The 21,958-nt window shown below is 41.3% G+C and overlaps 1 long non-coding RNA gene across 1 annotated transcript in view; it reads left to right on the plus strand.

Moving 5' to 3' along the window:
• Positions 1–4,259: 4,259 nt before the first annotated feature.
• LOC118763478 overlaps positions 4,260–21,958 on the plus strand; it is a 21,049-nt gene continuing 3,350 nt past the window's right edge. Inside the window, exon 1 of the long non-coding RNA XR_004999237.1 lies at positions 4,260–4,365. This is a non-coding gene — a long non-coding RNA (uncharacterized LOC118763478). The remainder of the gene's footprint in view (positions 4,366–21,958) is intronic.

The raw sequence follows: 21,958 nt of genomic DNA on the forward strand, positions 1-21,958 counted from the left end.
TCTCCTATGCATGTGTGCTTATAGTTGGTACTATTGTAATCATGTGATCGAAGTTTGAGCCTGATCACACCATTTTTCTTTCTGACTTTACAGTGTAAGCATGGCCACTCCACTATCAATGTGCACCAAAGAGGAACAAAGAGTAGTAATCCAAGAGTTGGTAATGGTGAACTGTTGACCTTGCTGAATCTTCTCATCAGGGGTGGAGGCTGAAAGGTGTCCTGCTCCCTCTTCCTGTGTCACGCTTGTCCAGCCACTTTTAAACTTCTTGATCCACTCGTACACACTTCTATGCGGTAGTGCACCGTCCCCCTATTGTGCTAAAGGCCTCTGATGAATTTCAGCACCTGACATTTATATATATATATATATATATATATATATATCACGTGATCACATGACCGACCAGTCCATCAGATGTAGTTACACATCGCTGGTCACAATGCGCTTTGCATTGTTTTAGCCTTCGAATGACGCCACCCCGCTGGCTAAGCGAGCAGGCCAACAGAAGAAAGAGGGGGAGAAAGAGTGATGAAAGAGTACAGCAGGGATCACCACCCCCTGCCGGAGCCTCGTGGAGCTTTTAGGTGTTTTCGCTCAATAAACACTCACAACGCCTGGTCTGGGAATCGAAACTGCGATCCTACGACCGCGAGTTCGCTGCCCTAACCACTGGGCTATATATATGTGAGTATGTATATATGTGTGTGTGTGTGTGTGTGTATGTATGTACTTGTGTGTCCGTGTTTGTCCCCCAGCATCGCTTCACAACCGATGCTGGTGTGTTTACGTCCCCGTAACTTAACAGTTCAGCATAAGAGACCGATAGAATAAGTACTAGCATTACAAAGAATAAGTCTTGGGGGTCGATTTGCTCGACTAAAGGAGGTGCTCCAGCATGGCCGCAGTCAAATGACTGAAACAAGTAAATGAGTAAAAGAAAAAAAAGAACATGGTTGCATGTGTGTATACATATAGCTGTGTGTATACAGAAACATCAGTGTGTATATATATATATGTGTATACATGTTTCATGTATAGATGTGTGTATGTGTGTATATGCCTGGCTGTATGCATACATGTGTGTCAATGTATGCATATATGTCACTGTGTGTGTGTATATGTGTGTTTGTAACCGTCTCTTGAGTGCATAATTAAATAAGGAGGATGATTTTGTCTCTGACTATGTATAACAATGTGTGTGTGTGTGAATGACTGTATGTATGTGTGTATGTGTGCGTGTATGTGTGCGTGTATGTGTGAATGTGTATGTGTGTATGTGTGTGCATCAGTTGACTTTCTGTTCGTGTGTGCATGTGTGTGTATGTGTGTAAATTTTCTTTTTGTGTATGTATATGCGTGTAGATTTTGTGTTGTGTGTTGTTTGTGTGTGTGTATGTGTCTGTCTGTGTGTGTATGTAAGCATGTGTGTGCATGAGCATGTGTGTGTGTGTGTGTGTAAATTTTCTTTTTGTGTATGTATATGTGTGTAGATTTTATATATGTGTTGTGTGTGTTGTATGTTGTGTGTGTGTCTGTCTGTGTCTGTCTGTGTGTTTAAACGAAATAATCTATTTATCAGATATTTCAGCCCAGAAAAAGTGGATAAGTGCTAATTTATCAGGTGACCAATGTGAAAATTAGAAGATGAGACAGTTGCTAATATCGTATGTTGCTATATTGTTTTTACCTGACATGACTCAACCTTAGCAACCAATCAAAACAACAAGGTGAAAAAAAACAGACAAATAAATTATTCGTCTTTTATGAAATATATTCAATATCGAAGTCCAAGCACCGCATGCCGATTTCTTCATAATACCAAAATACACACGTACACGCATTCACACACACACACATACATACATGCACACATCCATGCATGCACACACACATTCACATGTGCATGCTCATATACACACACATACAGGTGCAGGCATGGCTGTGTGGTAAGAAACTTGCTTCCCGACCACATGGTTCTGGGTTCAGTCCCACTGTGGAGCACCTTGGGCAAGTGTCTTCTACCAAACCCTCGGGCCGACCAAAGCCTTGTGAGTGGATTTGGTAGATGGAAACTAGAAGAAGCCTGTCATATATATATATATATATATATATATTATATATTAGTTTGTGTGTCTATGCTTGTCCCCCCCAATATTGCTAGGCAACCGATGCTGGTGCGTTTACGTCCCCGTAACTTAACAGTTCAGCATAAGAGACCGATAGAATAAGTACTAGGCTCACAAAGAGTAAGTCCTGGGATTGATTTGCTCAACTAAAGGTGGTGCACCAGCATGGCCACAGTCAAATGAATGAAACAAATAAAAGAATAAAAGAACATATATATATATATCATCATCATCATATATATATATATATGGGGGGTGTCTTTGTATATGTGTTTGTCCACCCCCCCCCCCCATCACCACTTGACAACCAGTGTTTGTGTGTTTACATTCCTGTAACTTAGCAGTTCAGTAAAAGAGATTGATAGAATAAGTACCAGGCTTCAAAAAAATAAAACTAAATACTGAGGTCAATTCATTCGACTAAAAAAATCCTCAAAGCGGTGCCCCAGCATGGTCGCAGTCTAATGACTGAAACAAGTAAAAGATAAAAAGATAAAAGATATATCACCATCATCATAAACACCACCACCATCATCATCATCATCAAAAACACCATCACCATCATCGTCGTCATCATCATTATTATCGTCAACCATCATCATCATCATCACCATCACCATCATCATAAACACCATCATCATCATCACCACCATCATCATCATCACCATCATCATCATCATAAACACCATCACCATCATCGTCATCATCATCATTATTATCATCAACCATCATCATCATCATCATCAGTATCATCATCATCATCACCATCACCACCATCATCATAAACACCATCACCATCATCATCATCATCATCTTTTAACATCTATGTCCTATGCTGGCATGGGTTGGACAGGTGTCACGGGGTCTGATGTGTCCAAGGGCTGCATCAACCTCCAACATCTGCTTAAGCAAGGTTCTTACCCCTCAGGTGCCCTTCCTGATGCCAACCACTCTACAGAGTGGACTGTATGTTTTTTTTATCATGCCACATGCACATTAGTAAGATCACCTTTGCAGTACCCAGGACTATGAACCCTAGGGGAGATAATGGGAGCGGGGAGAGGGAGGGGGTCAGCTTCATTCTAGAAATATCTTCAGCTATAAATAAGAACATAAAACTACTTCTCAATTTCAAACATTCTGTTAGAGACATCTTAAAATATCTGGCTGATATTAATCCATATCTAGATTATAATCTCCGTATAGGAACATGTATATGGTATGAGTTACTTTCAAAAAGCTGTGCTTGATTGTTAGATGTAAGTTTGTACGATAAACAAGAGATAAAGATGCCACCAAACCTCCACACTGTGATAGAATATATCAGTTTTACAGTTCTATATTTAAGAGATAAGGAATTATGTACATTATTTACATTTGACGGATATTTGTCCTCATCTTGTTTGTTGTTAACACAACGTTTCAGCTGATATACCCTCCAGCCTTCATCAGGTGTCTTGGGGAAATTTCAAACCTGGGTTCTCATTCCTAAGGTATTTTTCAATGTTATTATTATTATTGAGGAGAGAGCAGTGCATGCCATCAAAGTGACACTGGGGTACAAATATACGAAGTCCAGTATACCCATCAGGACTACCCGTCTGATAAGGGTACACCTAGGCACATGCATCACAAAACATATGTGCGCGACATGGTGATCTCATATCAGATAAACAGCACATACCTTGCAGTGGGGCCCAGTTAGAATTTTTCTGGTCAAGTAGCCCATCCCGCTGAAAAAGGTCCCTAAATAAGGTTGTTTAAGGATGTTGAAAGAAACACCATGTTCCAGAGGTGAATATTCAAACCCCAAAGAATCCCTCTCAAACATGGCTATGATGTTCCCCCACTACTTTTACTCGTGATCAGAGATGCACATATCATCAGCCACTAAGGGACATGCTCAACTGGTTACGGTCAAACAACTGACAAGCAAATCTGTGGTATTGAGCAGAATATTTGCTGTAGGCCATCTTTTATACCAAGACAAAACAATGTACATGATAACACTTCCAATATTATTATTATTATTTTTCCTTCTTTCTTCAAATTTTCTTCCATTTCTCATCGAGTGTTTTCCGTACACCTAGGGCAGAGAAGCTCCTTGTATGCATTCCCAGATTACACTATTATTATGATTACTATTATTCAGGTCACTGCCTGGAATGAAACTCGGAACCTTGGGGTCAGAAGACCATGCTCTTAACCACTACGCCATATACTCGTGGGCATATAGGTTTTGCTACATCAGTGCGGAGGACATCACCCACATCATTAGAAGCTGCCCCCAAATGTTCGCTTTCCAGACATTTGTACATTACTGCATATACTTTATACGCACTTTCTGACAAGTTGTGGTGCACCTGAGCACTGTATACAATAATTTCATTATTATTTTTATTATTATCTACAAGATACAACCTGCTCATAAGGCATGTTATAGTTGCAAAGATCATTTACAATGCTATCAGCTGAAAGGATTACCTTGACAGGTATATCAAAGGCATGTCAGAACAAACAGGTATTCACATCTTTAAAAACAATGAATACCGGTGCAACACTTCAATAAAAACTGCAATTCAGCGCAAACATAACAGACCTGTTATTGTTCTGTGGTACAGTGAACACAAGCAATTCACTGTCGGAGAGGTCAGCTGCCCAGGAGAGGTGAATGTACTAGGGGAAAGAGAACATTTACAGCTAACTAATGCAGAACTTACAACTCTCGTACCCTCTTTTGTTCTCTTTTACTTGTTTCAGTTATTTGACTGTGGCCATGCTGGAGCACCGCCTTTAGTCGAGCAAATCGACTGTGGCCATGCTGGAGCACCATCAAATGACTGAAACAAGTAAAAGAGTAAAAGAATAACCATTGCAATGTATATTTACATTGAAATGCCAGATCTTCAGCAGAAAATAGTAATTTAATCCATTGTTAATGACCAGGGCTTCTTTCAGTTTCCATCAACTAAATTTCACTAAAAAGGCAGCAGTCAGCTCACAGATTTTGTAGAAGACACCAGATGACAGTGTTTCCATAAGAGGAATGAACTCAAAGCCACATGATTCTGAGACAAAACTTCCTAACCACGCAGCTATAGTTGTTCTTAGTGTCTATATTTGAACCACAGCCTATATTTGATCTAATATCTATATTTGACCAACTTTCTATATTTGAATCATAGTCAATATTTTGTCCATCATTCATACTTGACCCACTGCCAATATTTGAACCATGGTCTATATTTGATCTGTTGTCTATATCTGATATAATGTCTAAAAACTGTTTGTATTTAAGAGATATAACGCTGTTGTTTTATGGGAATTGGAAACATTGAAAATATAATTCTTTCTACTGTAAGCACAAGGCCTGGATTTTTCGTGGGGAGGGGGCAAGTCAATTACATCAACCCCAATGCATAACTGGTACTTGATTTATCGACCCCGAAAGGATGAAAAGCAAAGTCAACCCCGGTGACATTTGATGTCAGAACACGAAGACAGATGAAGTACCTATTTCTTTACTACCCACAAGGGGCTAAACATAGAGGGGACAAACAAAGACAGACAAACGGATTAAGTCGATTACGTCGACCCCAGTGCGTAACTGGTACTTAATTTATTGACCCCGAATAGATGAAAGGCAAAGTCGACCTCGGCGGAATTTGAACTCAGAACGTAACAGCAGACGAAATACCTATTTCTTTACTACCCACAAGGGGCTACACACAGAGAGGACAAACAAGGACAGACAAACGGATTAAGTCGATTATATCGACCCAGTTCGTAACTGGTACTTATTTAATCGACCCCGAAAGGATGAAAGGCAAAGTTGACCTCAGTGGAATTTGAACTCAGAGCGTAGCGGCAGACGAAATACCGCTAAGCATTTCGCCCAGTGTGCTAATGTTTCTACCAGCTCACCACCTGAAACATTGGAAATATAAACTTTTTTTGTTTTTTCTACTCTAGGCACAATGTCCAAAATTTTGGGGGAGGGGGGCAGTTGATTAGATCAACCGCATTAGATCATTTCTCGGTTCCACTCCCTCTCCCAGCGGAGAAGTCTTTGCCTTGTGAGCTCACAGGTGCTGGTACGAAAGGCAACTGTATCAGGGCCACATACAAAGTACCCTTGCAAGTGTCACATAAAAACAAACAAAAAAAAAAGTGGTTTGCATTAGGAAGGGTGTCCAGCCAATTAGAAACTGTACCAAAACAGACAAGTGGAGTCTAGTGTAGCTCTCAGAACTTACCAGCTCCTATCAAGCTGCCCGACCCATGCCATGTGGGTTGGGCAGCTTGATAGGAGCTGGTAAGGCTGAGAGCTACAGACTCCACTTGTCTGTTTGGTGGCCATTTGATGATGATGATGATGATGATAATGGTGGTGGTGGTGGTGGTGGTGGTGGTCAAGCGATGTTGGGAGGACAAACACAGACACACACACACACACATATATATATATACATATATACGACAGGCTTCTTTTAGTTTCCGTCTACCAAATCCACTCACAAGGCTTTGGTCAGCCTGAGGCTATAGTAGAATTAATTGGTGGTGGTGGTTGTGGTAATGATGATGGTGGTGGTGGTGGTTGTCAAGCGATGTTGGGAGGACAAACACAGACACACAAACACACACACATATATATATATACATATACATATATACATATATACGACAGGCTTCTTTCAGTTTCCGTCTACCAAATCCACTCACAAGGCTTTGGTTGGCCTGAGACTATAGTAGAATTAATTGGTGGTGGTGATGATGATGATGATGATAACGATGATGATGAGGAGGAGGAGGATTTAAAGAAAGAATAACAGCTGTTAGCTAATACATAACTATGTCCTTTAAGTTCTTGACTGAGATTAAGGCAATACAAAAATGTGTACAAATATTCATATATGATCGTCTGGCTGGGTTTTTCTGCTCTGATCCTTCTCCTCTTGTTCTTTATCACACTTCCTTTGCTTTCTCTCTCTCTCTCCCTCTCTCTCTCTCTCTGTCTTCCTCTTTCTCTCCCCCTTTCTCTCCTCCATCATCACACTTGAAGCAGACACTTTTCTTCAAACATCAGAATTAAAGAATTAAATTAAAATGTCAAAGTATGTTTTTAGCAATCTTCAACGTCCTTGAAATTCGATGTTTTATTTCAAATTGCTCTTTGAAATAATGATTTATTTTGACTGGACATAAGGTCAAGTTGTTGTTGTTGTTACGGCTGTTATATTCCTCCAGGTCATCCTTGATAAAGAAAATTCATGATCAAAGATAGTCTTTGATCAATCTGTTTTAGTTCTTGTTATTTTTTTTTATTTGATATCTTTTTTTCTTTTTTTTTTTATTCAGACTTGGAGCCTCAAAACCACATTATGAAATGTTTTCTTTATTCTATAAGAAGGTAGGGTCTAAAGTAGCTGTTCTCAACCGGGGGGGGGGGGCATACCACCCTTGGGGGTACACAAAGGATTTGTTAAAATTTGTTAAAATTTATGGCAATAAATTGGCTATACTTCAACACCACACCAAATATTTTAATTTCCTTCAATACAATTACTCTTTACACTTTACTCTTTTACTTGTTTCAGTCATTTGACTGTGGCCATGCTGGAGCACCGCCCTTAGTCAAGCAAATCAACCCCAGGACTTATTCTTTGTAAGCATAGTACTTATTCTATTGGTCTCTTTTGCTGAACCGCTAAGCCACAGGGACCTAAACACACCAGCATCGGTTGTCAAGCGATGTTGGGGGGACAAACACAGACAGACAAACACACACACATATATATACATATACATATATACATATATACGACAGGCTTCTTTCAGTTTCCGTCTACCAAATCCACTCACAAGGCATTGGTCGGCCCGGGGCTATAGTAGAAGACACTTGCCCAAGGTGCCATGCAGTCGGACTGAACCCGGAACCATGTGGTTGGTAAGCAAGCTACTTACCACGCAGCCACTCCTACGCCTATATAATATTTTATTCTTTTATTCTTTTACTTGTTTCTTTTACTTGTTTCATTTGACTGTGGCCATACTGGAGCACCACCTCAGAGGATTTTTTATTCAAAGAAATCAACCACAACGATGGGCTTCTTTCAGTTTCCATCTACCAAATCCACTCACAATGCTTTGGTTGGCCTGAGGCTATAGTAGAAGATACTTGCCCAAGGTGCCATGCAGTGGGACTGAACCCTGAATTACTACACAGCTCACACCCGTGCCAATTATTTGATAATAAAAATATAAGATCTTTTTTAAGCATCAACTGGCTACGAGGGTCTAGTTGAATAAAATGGGAATCAAAGGGGCCCAGAGGCCAAAATATAGTTGAGAACCACTGGTCCAACACAAGGGAAATCTAGCTATTTTTTGTTGCAGGTTAAGCAACAGCATACAGGCCCTCTAGTTACCCAGCAAGGCCAAGAGGAGGGGATAAAATCAACTATCATACTTCTATGATAATCATCATCATCATCATCATCGTTTAACGTCCGTTTTCCATGCTAGCATGGGTTGGATGGTTCAACTGGGGTCTGGGAAGCCTGAAGGCTGCACCAGGCGTTTTACTTGTTTCATTTGACTGTGGCCATACTGGAGCACCACCTCAGAGGATTTTTTATTCAAAGAAATCAACCACAACGATGGGCTTCTTTCAGTTTCCATCTACCAAATCCACTCACAATGCTTTGGTTGGCCTGAGGCTATAGTAGAAGATACTTGCCCAAGGTGCCATGCAGTGGGACTGAACCCTGAATTACTACACAGCTCACACCTGTGCCAATTATTTGATAATAAAAATATAAGATCTTTTTTAAGCATCAAATGGCTACGAGGGTCTAGTTGAATAAAATAGGAATCAAAGGGGCCCAGAGGCCAAAATATAGTTGAGAACCACTGGTCCAACACAAGGGAAATCTAGCTATTTTTTGTTGCAGGTTAAGCAACAGCATACAGGCCCTCTAGTTACCCAGCAAGGCCAAGAGGAGGGGATAAAATCAACTATCATACTTCTATGATAATCATCATCATCATCATCATCGTTTAACGTCCGTTTTCCATGCTAGCATGGGTTGGATGGTTCAACTGGGGTCTGGGAAGCCTGAAGGCTGCACCAGGCCAGTCAGATCTGGTAGTGTTTCTACAGCTGGATGCCCTTCCTAACGCCAACCACTCCGTGAGTGTAGTGGGTGCTTTTTATGTGCCACCAACACAGGTGCCAGACGAGGCTGTCGAACAGCCACGATCGGATGGTGTTTGTTATGTGCCCACAGCACGGAGGTCAGTCGATGCGTTACTGGCTACGGCGATGTTCGGATGGTTTTCTTATATGCAAATAATGGAGTCCTAAATACAGTTTGTATCAAATGGCTATGGTGGAAATATTTTTGATCATACCTGGATTATGCATAATCTATGTAGAATTATTCCCAACATGGGATGAGGTGGTCAAGCATGACCTTCGAACGTTGGGCCTCACAGAGACAATGCCAAAAGACCAAGACCTCTGGAGATATGCTGTGACTGCGAAGACCTGACAAATGAAGTGAGTCCATGGCTCGCAGGACGGCCTGCTGTGCTTACCTTGGATTGTAGGGCGACCTGCTGTGCTTGAGGAGACCTATTGAATCAAGTGCATCAACATCAAAATAAGGATCAAGTGTGTGTGTATATATATATATATATACATATAAGTGGAGGCGCAATGGCTCAGTGGTAAGAGCAGTGGACTCGCGGTTGTAGGAGCGCAGTTTCGATTCCCAGACCGAGCGTTGTGAGTGTTTATTGAGCGAAAACACCTAAAGCTCCATGAGGCTTCGGCAGGGGATGGTGGCGAACCCTGCTGTACTCTTTTGCCATAACTTTCTCTCACTCTTTCTTCTGTTGGCCTGCTCACTTAGCCAGCAGGGTGGCGTCACTTGAAGGCTAAAACAATGCGAAGCGCATTGTGACCAGCAATTTGTAGCAACATCTGATAGCCTGGTCAGTCATGGTGATCACGGTGGTCCCCCGTGCTGGTGGCACGTAAAAAGCACCATCCAATCGTGGCCATTTGCTAACCTCGTCTGGCACCTGTGCAGGTGGCACATAAAAACACCCACTACACTCTCGGAGTGGTTGGCATTAGGAAGGGCATCCAGCTGTAGAAACACTGCCAGATCAGACTGGGCCTGGCGCAGCCTTCTGGCTTCCCAGACCCCGGTTGAACCGTCCAACCCATGCTAGCATGGAGAACGGATGTTAAACGATGATGATGATGATATATATATATACACACTGCTGCAACAGCTCATCAGACAAGATTTTTAGTTAGTCTTGGTGAGATCTGAACACAGAAACCAGAGGAAAAGTACAAAATACCAATGTTACACTCCATTTTTCTATTTTTCTTCTACTCATCATCTCACAACTTTTGTCTGAGAAACAATAAATCAAGAATTTTCTTATGTCTTGCAAGAATTCGTTGGGCATTTGTTTTGTTTTTTGGGGGGGTTATTTTTCATTTTTTTTTTGGTTTCTTCTTTTTTATTCTCTCCAGCCCATTGTTGGCGCTAACCATCTCCAGAAATACTTTCAATAACATTTTTAATGAACCAATAACATTATAACGAAATGTCAACAGTTTAATTAAATATTGAAGCACTGCTAGAATCATGGCTGACAGGATGGCAATGACATTTGCAGACAAATCAAGTTTATCTTCAATTACTGTTTAATCAATAGTTCGACAGCTCACTAATGTATTCTTTATCTATTGTCAGAAAAATTGAGAGAACAGCTTTCTTTCCACAGAATTGTACTACATACACAGTATTCTATCAGATGTCTTTTGTATTACTCTTGCAATCACAGTTCTTTACTAAAGGAGACGCTACGAGTCATCGTCATCATTGTCTATTCACCGTGTTTCCATGGGTTGGACAGAATTTGTTGGGGTGAGGTTTTTTTTTATACAGCTGGATGCCTTTACTGTCATCAACACTCACCAGTTTGCGAGTAAGGGAATATACTACCACCACTGACCCTCATGGGCAGAGACATGTTTTCATAGAAGATTGGAAATCAACAACACTGCGTGCATGACAGTGTCACTCGTTTACAAATCTCTCTCTATATAAAGCTGAAGTTGTCTGTGTATGGCAAGTTTGGTAGCCTTCAACTAACACGGTCTCCTCCGAGACCCTGCGGTGCAAGTTGACCAAAATTGAGAGTATGATAGAAGAAGGCTTACTCTTCCTTCCGTAGAAGAAAAAATTCAAATCGGACTATGTTAACACCAAAAATTACTAACATCAAAAAGGTGCTTTTTTCCTATGAAAATCCCTATTTTTTACGATTTTTTGACTGCTGTGTCGCCATTTTTCAGTGTATTTCAACCAGAAAAATGTTCACTTAAAGAGAATAACAAGCTACATAATGCAAAATTTTTACTTTTCAAAAATTCCAATTCTAAAGGGTCGAAACAAACCCGAGCAACGCCGGGCGATACTGCTAGTATAACATAACGTTGAGACAAGACAGTAAAAAACACATATATATACATATATACGACAGGCTTCTTTCAGTTTCCGTCTACCAAATCCACTCACAAGGCTTTGGTCAGCCTGAGGTTATAGTAGAAGACACTTACCCAAGGTGCCATGCAGTGGGACTGAACCTGGAACCATGTGGTTGAGAAGACAGCTTCTTGCCACACAGTGGGATGGAACCTGGAACCATGTGGCTGGGAATCTAGCTTCTTCCCACACAGCCACACCTGCACCTATGCCTACCTTTCAATCACAAACAGTATAATGACTAAAGACACACACACACACACACACATATATCTTTATTCTTTTACTAGTTTCAATCATAGGACCGTGGCCATGCTGGAGTACTTTCTTAAAGTCTTAATCATTCGTATCAATCCCAATACTTCACTCAACGATCAATTCACTAGTAGGCTAAGTCCACTGTGAGGTACATCCCTTTTTAGGGTGTTACTTTTTCTTAGGGAGTTAAACTCACTTTAAACAATCTACACCAGTGTATACAAACACGAATATGGTTGAGTCAATGTAAAAGCCTCTATGTGGTTACTCAACCAGCTAGAAAAAGCAGCCAAACCTCCCTCAACTTTTATTCCTACCCTCTTAAAAAGGACATACTGGATTCTCTTATTTTGGGATTCAATGGACTTAAGGAAGAAAATGGATTAGTGACATCTTGAATGCTTTTGATCATAGGTCTACTCAATCAGGGCTGCTCTAGGGCCACACAAAACCAGAAATGGGGACACACACATTTATGCATGCACACACACACACGCACATGCGCGCGCACACACACACAGGCATACATCTATATCTTGTACCTTGAGGGTACATCGCACCATCTCTATCTCATTTTCCAGCAGGGGAAGCCATGAATTCACCTTTTCAGAAAAACACCTGTTCCTTTCACCTGTATCATATTTTCACAGTCTTCAATATTATATCCCTGCTCAGTTGAGGGGCCTGTCTTGCAAGTATTTTGGGTACCACAACAAAAGCCCCCAATACAACCTGTAAAGTGGTTGGCATTGGGAAGGGTATCCAACAGTAGAAACCATACCAAAGCAGACCTTAGGGCTTGGCACAGTCCTCTAGCTCATCAGTTCCTGTCAAGCTATCCAACTCATGCCCACATGAAAGAAAAGACATTTAGTGATGCCATTGATATATATATACATATATAGATACATACATAACCTCGTGGCCTATGCCAGGGGAGTAACCAGCCCACTTATGCGTACCTTTCCTTCATTGGACACTAATTTGATGACTGGTATCCATGCTAGTGGAGCGCTAAGAGCACCATCCAAGCGGGATCATTGCCAGAGTGGTTAACTGGCTTCCATACCAGTGGCACGTAAAAACCACTATTCAAGTGTTATCATTACCAGCGTCGCTTTACTGGCACTTGTGCCGGTAGCATGTGAAAAACAACATTCGAGCGAGGTCATTGCCAGTTCCACTGGACTGGCTCCTGTGCAGGTGGCATGTCAAAAGCACCATTTGAGCATGGTCGTTGCCAGTACCGCCTAACTGGCCCTCGTGCCAGTGGCACGTAAAAGCACCCACTACACTCTCGGACTGGTTGGCGTTAGGAAGGGCATCCAGCGGTAGAAACTCTGCCAGATCAGACTGGAGCCTGGTGCAGCCATCTGGTTCGCCAGTCCTCAGTCAAATCGTCCAACCCATGCTAGCATGGAAAGCGGACGTTAAACGATGATGATGATGATACACATGTGTGCATTCACATACACACAGAATCTAGAAAACTTTTCGCTTCATTGCATTCTAAGACAACGGGAAACACTTTAGGTGGGGGGTATGCTATGAGGTAGACATAGCATACCCCACCCCATTAAAGGCGACGAGCTGGCAGAATCACTAGCACGCCAGGCAAAATGCTTAGCGGTATTTCATCTGCCACTACGTTCTGAGTTCAAATTCCGCCAAGGTCGACTTTGCCTTTCATCCTTTCGGAGTCGATAAATTAAGTACCAGTTACGCACTGGGGTCGATGTAATCGACTTAATCCGTTTGTCTGTCCTTGTTTGTCCTCTCTGTGTTTAGCTCCTTGTGGGTAGTAAAGAAATAGGTATTTCATCTACTGTTACGTTCTGAGTTCAAATTCCGCCAAGGTCGATTTTGCCTTTCATCCTTTCGGAGTCGATAAATTAAGTACCAGTTACGCACTGGGGTCGATGTAATCGACTTAATCCGTTTGTCTGTCCTTGTTTGTCCTCTCTGTGTTTAGCCCCTTGTGGGTAGTAAAGAAATAGGTATGCTATGTGGTAGAAATGAAGGAAGGACAAGGGTTGTGGATGGGGAGTAGAAAATTGTGGTTTATGCAAAAAATTTGTGGCAACAGACACAGATGATGGGAATAATGCATACATTGACGGTGAGACGTTAGAGAGAGAGAAGTATCTGGTAATGGAAACGGTAGAGCGTTATTGTAATTGGAATCAATACAGGATTTGCATATTTTGTTTCATAATATTGATCTTGGATGATAATGGTAATATTGGTGCCAGGAAATTACAGAACATTAGGCAACAGGAGGAGAAGAAAGATAAAGATGGTGTAATGCTAATAGGAATCAGTGTTGTTGTTGTTGTTTTTTTTTATTATGGGATAAACATTACAGACGTTAAACACAAGCAGACGTCTGCGACACAGATGCTGCCTTACCTGTAATTTTACCATTAAAGAACGTGAAGAGACGTCTAGGCAGTCACTCAACGTGCTAGAAATAGCAGTCGAATCTTCCTCAATTTGGAAAGTGGTTGGCATTAAGGGAAAACATCCAGTTGTTATATATACCCATAATAACGAAGCAGACATTGGAGCTTGACAGCATCGTCTGGTTCGGTTCGTTGGTACCTGTCGAACTATCCAACCGATGCCAGCATAGAAAAAGGGGTGTTAAAGGGGGGGCAGCGGTGGTGGTGGTGGTGGTGGTGGAGGAGGAGGGGGGTGGAGGAGAAGGAGAGGGTGGTGGTGGTGGAGGAGGAGGAGGGTGATGGAGGGTGGTGGTGGTGGTGGTATAGGGGTGGTGGAGGAGAGGGTGGTGGTGGTGGTGGAGAGGTTGGTGGTGGAGGAGGAGAGGGGTGGAGGAGGAGAGGGGGTGGAGGAGGAGAAGAAGAGAGATGGTGGCGGTGGTGGAGGAGGAGAAGAAGAGAGATGGTGGCGGTGGCAGTGATGGCAGTGGTGGTGGTGGTGGTGGTGGTGGTATAGCCCAGGCTACATTGTGGCATTGCTGATATTCCTCTAATCTTAGCTCTGCTTAATTAGGGTTGAACTATGGCTAAGCAACAACAACAACAACAACAACAACAGCAACAATGTTAGAACCAACAACGCAGCCTCTGTGATTACTCGACCTGCTAGAGACACCAGCCAAATCACACTCCAGTTAGGCAGCCATGCATTTCCTCTACAGCAAGACACCTATTTCTGTCCCTTTATCCACACGCTGACCTCTCATCTCCCAGCAGAAGCCCACCTTCCCCAAATACAACTTCCCACTCAGGTGAAGGGTCCTGTCTTGAAAGCTAGCTGGAGTAATCATTGCAGCTGGGGCCCATGTAAAATGGTTGTAAAGGGCATCCAATTATAGGGACCATGCTAAAACAGACAGTAGGGCTTGGTGCGGTGTTTTGGTTGTCAGTTCGTGTCGAACAACTCAACCCATACCAGCATAATCTTTTCTACTCAAGGCACAGGGCTCGAAATTTTGGGGGAGGGGGCCAGTCAATGAGATTGACCCCAGTACACAACTGGTACTTAATTTACCAATCCCGAAAGGATGAATGGCAAAGTCAACCTTGACGGAATTTGAACTCAGAACATAAAGACAGATGAAATACTGCTAAGCATCTCGCCCGGCATGTTAAACTTTCACCAGCTCACCACTTATATATATATATATATATATATATATATATAATATATATATATATTATATAATCAAAACAAGCAACAAGAATAACTTCGGTAATTTGGTACGATCGTTTCACACTACATCATTTTATTAAATGTTGTAATACTTACAACATTTAACAAAATGTGTGCCGGTGGCACGTAAAAAGCACCCACTACACTCATGGAGTGGTTGGCGTTAGGAAGGGCATCCAGCCGTAGAAACATTGCCAGATCAAACTGGGCCTGGCTTCCCAGACCCCAGCTGAACTGTCCAACCCATGCTAGCATGGAAAGCGGACGCTAAACGATGATGATGATGATTGATGATGATATGTAGTGCGAAACGATCGTACAAATTACCGAAGTTATTCTTTGCTTATTTTGATTATAATCACCCCATAGATTTATATGGATACACCATACAGAATTCTGGTGCATCTAACTTAAGTACCATATTCATTTGAATCTCTTCTATAATATATATATATATTATATATATAGATATATATATATAGATATATATATATATATAGATATATATATAATATCATCATATCATCATTTAACGTCGTCTCCATGCTAGCATGGGTTGGACGTTCGACCGGGGATCTGGGAAGCCAGAAGGGCCACCAGGCTCCGGTCTTATCTGGCAATGTTTCTACAGCTGGATGCCCTTCTAACGCCAACCACTCCGTGAGTGTAGTGGGTGCTTTTTACGTGCCACCTGCACTGGTTCCAGGCGAGGCTAGCATTGGGCACGTCAGATTGGTGCATTTTACGTGCCACCTGCACGGAAGCCAGTCGAGGCGGCACTGGCTTCGGCCACGATTCAGATGGTGCTTTTTACATGCCACCGACACTGAAGCCAGTCCGGGTCCTGGCATCTGCCGGTGCCAGTCATAGGATTAGTTCAATTTCGATTCCGATTTCGATTATATATATATATATAATATATATATATATATATATATATATATAATATTATATTATATATGCAGGTATGCATGTATATATAACACACATACACATATATACACACACACACACACACACCACACAGTATTGAGGTTATAGGTGATGAGTCACTCATACTAAGGTTCACTGATGTGTCAACCCTGTAATATTGATTATTTAGCAATGACCAGGAAAACTGTCAGAAGATTCTCCGTGTGTTTATAGAAAGATTACTGAAATCTATATTAACTTCAAATGAATTGCAACGATTCTTCAAACCGTTTTTGCTGTTTAGCCCCAGGTCACCTCAGATGAAGCAGACCTATGATCAAAGGATTTCATTGATTGACCATTCACTTTTGTTTTGAGAAATTCTGAAGAACTTACATTACTCTTACTCTCTTTTACTCTTTTACTTGTTTCAGTCATTTAACTGTGGCCATGCTGGAGCACCGTCTTTTAGTCGAGCAAATCGACCCCGGGACTTATTCTTTGTAAGCCCAGTACTTATTCTATCGGTCTCTTTTGCCGAACCGCTAAGTGACGGGGACGTAAACACACCAGCATCGGTTGTCAAGCAATGCTAGAGGGACAAACACAGACACACAAACATATACATACACATACATATATATACATATATATGACAGTTTCCGTCTACCAAATCCACTCACAAGGCATTGGTCGGCCCGGGGCTATAGCAGAAGACACTTACCCAAGATTCCACGCAGTGGGACTGAACCCAGAACCATGTGGTTGGTAGGCAAACTACTTACCACACAGCCACTCCTGCGCCTATTAATCAATATATCCTTCCAATTTTTGTAGCAGTTTGATCTGAGGCAGATTTAGTTGCTATTTCTTGCACATCATGTGATCACGTATACTTTCTCAGATGCAGTATGGAGTTTTGTCAGTGAACAGGTCACGGTCTCAAAGCGACGAAAATATTTTGGCAAATTAAATTTAAATGTTGAAGTGAATCTAACGGATTTTGTGTGTTTCTTAAATGTCTTATAAACACCTTCCACACTGCAATTGTCTTCGTTCCTGTTCCAGCACACGATCTCAGATCAGGTCACTTGCTATGCAAGTACATCTCGGTAATATATATTTATATACCTATTTACATATGTGTGTGTGTGTAGAAGGTTGAAAAGAAACACACAAGTTGCATATATATATATATATATATATATATATATATATATATATAGTTAATCCACACAAGAAAACACAAAAAAAAAACACAAAAAAACACTACCGCGAGGACGTGGAAAAAATAAAGTATTATTGGACGCTCAGGAAAAAAGGGAAGAAGGAGGGTTTAACATTTCGAGCAGAGCTTTCATCATCAGAAACATAGGAGAAGGAAAGATCCCGAGAAGGGAAGACAGAGGAAAAAAAAATCGATGGTTGTACTCACGATATATATTATATATATATATATAGATTATATATATATATATATATATATATATAACACACATATACATACATACATATTATATACATATATGTATGTATATATGTATGTGTGTGTGTGAAATTCTACTAATCTATATATATGATGAACTTACACACAGTTTCCATCTACCAAATTCACTCACAGGGCATAGCTCGGCCCGTGGAGCTATAGCAGATGACACTTGCTCAAGCTACTATGCACTGGGACTGAACCCCAAACTGTGAGGTTTCTAAACAAGCTCCTTAACCACACAGCCACACCTTGTGTATGTGATCTTTCTTTGAATAGATTTTTCAGTGGTAACCGTCAGCACAAAGAGATTGCATTGTTATGTATCGTTATGTACCTGTTTGTCTGAATGTGTTTTTATTACTTGACATTGTGTAATTGTTTTCATTTACAGTTTGACTCCAAACTAACCCGTCGTTGTCGTCGTCGTTTTATGACATGTCGAACACAGCTGGGTCAAGGACCTACCATTTGAATAACTTGATAACAGTGCAACATTTCAAAAGTAACATTACTTTTCTGCTTCGTAATCTGAGATAATAATAATAAAAAGAAAAATGTTAACCATCTAACTTTACAGTTTTTAAGATATCAGAGAAAACACTCCAGAAAGAGTGCGGGGGGGGGGGACACTTGAGAAAGATAAAACTCTCAAGATAGAAAAGGCACTCAAGTTAGAGGACAGACACAAGATAGAGAGAATACTCAAAAAACTGAGAAGACACTTAAAGACGGAGAAGGGACTGCATATAAGACACTTGAATAGTCAATGATAGAAATAAGCTTTCAGCAGCTGCATCTTATCTCTTGGATGTGTCGGTTGTTATTGTTTAAACCCAGGTCAGCTCATGTAAAATGAAATTATTGTGCACAGTACTCAGGTGCACTGCAGTTTATTGAAGGTGCATGTACAGTGCATAGAATTATGTACAAAAGCCAGGAAAGTGAACAGTGTATGAGTCCAGATATACATGTGTGCATGCGTATGGAGGTGGAGATCTCAGGTGTGGTGTTGGTGAATTTAGGGAAGCATGGTGGTTTTAAAGGATGCAATGTCTCAGCAGCTAACAATTGATGCAGGTAGTTTGTTCCATGCTTCAGTGCGAAAAAATGTTTCAGAAAGTCATGGGAGCTGTGCTGTTTTCTGACATTGTAGGCACAGGAGTGGCTGCATGGTAAGAAGTTTGCTTCCCAACCACATGGTTCTGGGTTCAGTCCCACTGTGTGACACCTTGAGCAAGTGTCTTCTAGCTATAGCTCATGCCATAGCGACCAAAGCCTTTGAGTGGATTTGGTAGACGGAAACTTGAAGACTAAGCCCATCGTGTATGTATTGTGTGCGTTTGACAACCCCAATTGTTGGTTGTGTGTTTACAACCCTGTAACAGTGGCTCAGCAAAAGAGACTGATAGAATAAGTACTAGGCTTACAAAGAATAAGTCCCAGGGTCGATTTGTTCGAGTAAAGGCGCTGCTCCAGCATGGCCACAATCAAATGACTGAAACAAGTAAAAGAATAGAATGCCCACATGTGTTAGACATGTGGGAATTCAAAAAGCTGTTCAAGGTTGTTGTTGGCACGTTGGTTAATAATTTAGAACAGAGACCCCTACTTAAAGGCACTCCAGTCACAACCACTCCCATTCTTATCAAAGCATAAGGTAAAGGCAAAGTTACCATCTCAAGTCATGTTGACCCATAAGGGCCAGTTTCCCGGTTTCATGGCGTATATATTCCGTACCTGGACAGGACACAGGTCCAACACAGGGTTACTCCTCTTTGCCAGCTGAGTGGACTGGAGCAACGAGAGACGAAGTGTTTTGCTCCAGAACACAATGTGTCACCTGGTCCAGGAATCGAAACCACAATCTTACAATCATGAATCCAACACCCTAACCACTAAACCACGCACCAACAGAATCCAGAATGACGAGTGTTCCAGGTGATCTGATCAACAGAACAACCAACTTGTGAAATTAATGTGCAAGTGGCTGAGTACTCCACAGACTAACATACCCTTAATGTAGTTCTCAAGGACATTTAGTGGGACACAGATTATGATATGAGGAAGATTTAGCTGCTATTTCTAGTATATCAAACGGCCACATAAAGGCTACTTCATGGACTCAAGACGACAGAATGTAATATGAAGATTTAGCTGCTATTTCTAGTATATCAAATGACCACATAAAGGCCACATCATAGTATAAAGGACTTCATGTATACAGGGCTCAGTTGCACTACATCATCATTAAGATGACAGAATGCAGTATGAAGATTTAGCTGCTATTTCTAGTCTATGAAATGACCACACAAAGGCAACATCATTGAATCTTCAAGATGACAGAATGTGATATGATGGAGATTTAACTGCTATTTCTAATATATCAAACGGCCACATAAATGCTATTTGATGGACTCAAGCGACAGAATGCAATATGAAGATTTAGCTGCTATTTCTAGTCTATCAAACGACCACACAAAGGAAACATCATTGACACTTCAAAATGACAGAATGTGATATGATAAAGATTTAGCTGCTATTTCTAGTATATCAAATGACCACATAAAGGCCAATGTCATTGACTCTTCAAGATGACAGAATGCAATATGAAGTTTTAGCTGCTATTTCTAGTCTATCAAACGACCACATAAAGGCCAATGTCATTGACTCAGAAGTGTGGCTCTGTTCCCTTTTATGAATGAAGGAAAGGATTGTTGTGGAAATGTTGAACCAAATTAGCAGATGACTTAATTGTGCCTTTAATGTAACCACTGGAAGGTTGCAAATAACATGAAATAATAATGAATGATAATAGATGATGATAAATAGCCATTGTAGGGCAGGCAGATAAGTATTTGGTGGACTTTGATAGGAATTTGGTCAGCAGTACTTCTGTTGGTTGCTGGTTGCTGTTTGTTCTTACAATAATTACTTGTAAATAGTTTTGTCAACTGTGGGGACATGGTAAATGTGGATTGTGTTACCGAAAGGAGAAAAGGACAAAAAAGAGAGAGAGAGAGAGAGGGAGAAAGACAGAGAGAAACTGGAGAACAAATAGAGAGGCTAAGGAAATTACAGAATGACAGAAAGAGAGAGAGAGAGAGAGGAAGACACAGAGATAGAGAAGGAGAGAGAGAGGAAGGTAGACAAAGAGAGAGATTAACCTCCAACGCCGGGCGAAATGCGTAGCCGTATTTCGTCTGTCGTTAGGTTCTGAGTTCAAATTCCGCCGAGGTCGACTTTGCCTTTCATCCTTTCGGGGTCGATAAATTAAGTACTAGTTGTGCACTGGGGTCGATGTAATCGACTTGATCCGTTTGTCTGTTCTTGTTTGTCCTCTCCGTGTTTAGCCCCTTGTGGGTAGTAAAGAAATATATGAACAGTGTATCTAGGACTATAGTGGAGGCTCGTGGCTTAGTGGTTAGGGTGTTGAACTCATGATCGTAAGGTTGTGGTTTCGATTCTTGGACCAGGCGATGCATTGTGTTCTTGAGCAAAACACTTCATTTCCCCGTTGCTCCAGTCTACTCAGCCGGCAAAAATAAGTAATACTGTGACGGACCGGCATCCTGTCCGGGTGGGGAATTTCTACGCCACTGAAACCAGGAAACCGGCCCTTATGAGCCTGGCATGGCTCAAGAAGGAACATTTATTTATTTATCTAGGACTATATTATGCAATGGGTTCGTTTTTATGAGACATTCCATTTTTAAGGTCCTTAATTTTAAGGATTCTCAATTTCTTTAGATTATCATAGTTCAGTTCCAGGTGAAACATAAATAAGCAGATCTATTGCATAAAGAACTTAAAATGGGAGGGAAGTTGTGGAAGAGGGTGACCCAGGAAGACATGGGGCTGAAGTATTGAAGGCCAACCTCAAAACACTAGGCCCTACAAAGGAAATGACAAAGAGCCGAGATATG

This window comes from Octopus sinensis, linkage group LG5, assembly GCF_006345805.1.
Source record: "Octopus sinensis linkage group LG5, ASM634580v1, whole genome shotgun sequence".
Lineage (NCBI taxonomy): Eukaryota > Metazoa > Mollusca > Cephalopoda > Octopoda > Octopodidae > Octopus > Octopus sinensis.